The sequence below is a fragment of the Prunus dulcis genome, unplaced genomic scaffold (genome assembly GCF_902201215.1).
Source record: "Prunus dulcis unplaced genomic scaffold, ALMONDv2, whole genome shotgun sequence".
In the NCBI taxonomy this organism is placed as follows: domain Eukaryota; kingdom Viridiplantae; phylum Streptophyta; class Magnoliopsida; order Rosales; family Rosaceae; genus Prunus; species Prunus dulcis.
The window spans coordinates 46,405-49,087 of record NW_023010008.1 but is presented as its reverse complement, the minus strand read 5'-3'; the positions used below and the strand labels follow the sequence as shown (position 1 = coordinate 49,087).

General features: G+C 35.5%; 1 long non-coding RNA gene across 1 annotated transcript; it reads left to right on the top strand.

Annotated features, from left to right (window-relative positions):
- The first annotated feature begins 462 nt into the window (after window positions 1-462).
- On the top strand, window positions 463-2,472 carry LOC117612432. Its single transcript, XR_004583399.1, has 2 exons — window positions 463-640; window positions 1,765-2,472. It is a non-coding gene; the product is annotated as an uncharacterized LOC117612432 (long non-coding RNA).
- The last annotated feature ends 211 nt before the right edge of the window (window positions 2,473-2,683 follow it).

The following is a 2,683-nucleotide window of genomic DNA, read 5'->3' as shown; positions in this document are numbered from 1 at the left end:
CATAAAAGAAAATTTTTAATATACATAGTTAATTTCTTTCCTTTTTATACAAAATAAAAAATAAAAAATGTATGGTGCGAGTTTGAGATTCATAAATATTAAAAATAAATAAATAATAAGAAGACTACTAAAAACGTTTATGCGCTGTGTTCCTCAATATCGCTTGTATAAGAAAAAAGTATTAAAATCACCGATAAAATAAGTAAAATTTAAATTTTATTCAATTCAATGAGATGAATTGACCATGGAATAATCTTGTGACCACATGATGGGATGTAACATGGTTGTTTGGTTGAAGCACCAATGACTTCAGTGTGAGGAAGTGCACAGAAGAGAATCCCGACCACAATTAAAAAGCTTTTCATATGCGAAGGGAAAACCAAAAGGTTGCCTCCCACGTCTTAACCGCGGGTAAAACGTAACCTGACTCTAGTTAAATAAAAAGTCACCTTTGCTTCTTCCTATCTTCTGTCCCTTCCCTGCAGTCGCCACTCTTATATTTTTCTCTCATTTTCTTCCTCCATTAAGAAAGGGAAAGAAAACCCACTAAATTCTCTCTCTTCTGACTCTCTCTGAGCAATCAGAGGGTGCTTGAGGAGCTTCAATGCTCTCCTATTAACACATGATATCCAACAATCAGGTACCTCTCATCTTTCTGCTTTTTTATTTGAAGTACTCGTTTCATTTCTCTGTCTTCTGGTCTACAGAATTGATTATAAATATATTTTTTTGTTCTCAGTCTTGTGATTTTTCATTGGTTTTGATGGTTGATCTTTTGCTGTTGCTATATCTGATATGCACCACTATCTGGTTTTTGTCTTAGTAATATTTTTTCTCTGGGTTTTGTTTGGTGTGCCTTGTTGTTTTGTAGTTCGTTTAGGTGCAGGTCCTGGTTTGCGTTTTAACAATTTTTTTTTCTTTCTAGCTCATCTTTTTAATTTTCGTGTTTTTTCTTTTAATTTTTTTGTTTGTGAATTTTGGATTGGATATGTTTGGATCTGGATGGGACGGACAGCTTTGAACAACCTTCTGATCCAAAAGAGGGCTACCCTGAATTTCTGAATTTATATTAAATAATGGAAGAAAATAATAATTGAATTATGTTGCTTAGATTGGTGAAATATATGCTGTAAACCCGCGTTTTAAGCTTATAACAGTTTGTGTAAACCAAAAGGAAAAAAAAAAAATTCAATAATATGGTTTTATTTATTTATTTATTACAAAATGAATCCGGTGATGGTGGATCTGGGGGAAGTTTTCCATGTTCTTTCTGCTTTAGTGGTTGTTTGCAGTTGCAGGGTATGTACATATAACTTAAATTTAGTTTTTATTGTAATGATCTCATGTTTTTCGCGTCACTGATGAATTTTTTTGGTTTTTGTTTTTGGTTCTTTTTTCTCGGTTATTCAAGAACCTTATCTTTTGTTTTGGTTCGTAACTTATTTTGTTGCTTTTAGTGATGAGGCCCATGTTCTAGGGTTTATTCTTTGGGTTCTTTTAGTGTAAGAACATGGAGATCTGTTGCGTCACCTCGTTTGTTTGCATTCGTTGTTGGTTTCATGCTAATGTAATGTATGGCGTGTCTAGGTGCTTCTGTCCAAATACTTTTTTTATTTGTAATTACTCCTTATTTATGAAATATCTACTTTCCCTTGTTTTTCCTTTCATTCAATTAGAGTTAATATTGCGAGTTCAATTTACCTGATCTATGATACGTGACACTTCGGGATTGAACTGACTTATTTGTAATTTATTCATTTGCAGAAGTTTGGGTTGAGTATCCTTTATTGAGAAACCTTGGCTCATAAGAAGTTTAAAGCTAATATCTGTGCGCAAGATTGGAAGTCTTTTAAAGAGTTCCAGAGCAGTGGTGAAATTGACTTGGACTGCATTTAATTGCTCAATTTTATATTAGTATATATAATCAGGGCTGTTCTCTTTGTCGGTGCTAAATGGGGATCTTTGAAGAAATGGGTTTCTGTGGTAATCTTGATTTCCTTTCGGCTCCTCCTGGGGAAGGAGAGGCAGCTCCAGAGCATGACCCAGAGGCAACAGTAGAGGAGGATAATAGTGATGAAGAAATGGATGTTGATGAGCTTGAGAGGAGGATGTGGAGAGATCGGATGCTATTGAAGCGACTTAAAGAACAAAGTAAGGGAAAGGAAGGAGTTGACAATGCAAGGCAGCGTCAATCACAGGAACAAGCTCGGAAGAAGATGTGGCGGGCGCAAAAACACTTTCAGAGGAGAAAATCATGAACGTGTTCTTCCTCCCATCGACGCCACAGCACCTCCTATTTCGGCGTCGTAGACGACCCTTTGCAGACATGATGTTACTCGAGCCACCCATAAGTCAGTTCAATGCAAAGGCATAATCTGAATTATTTTTTTGCAAACCCGAACAGTTTTTCTAATTTGGCTCTTTCACTTATTCAGTTTCTACAATTGGGTTTCCTCCTCTTTTACTGGTTAACATGATTTCCATGAATCTTATACCATCAAGAAGCGGTTAACATGTGAACCGGAAGCGGTCTTGGGTGGGCATCCTGCAATTACATCATCTGAAATTATTTTTTTTTTAATTTAAATTTTTTTTTTTGCAGATCTTCATTCATTTGTTTCTTTAATTCTAGTTTTCCCTTTGTTTACTACATATGGATCACGTTAATTTGCGAGGGGATGGG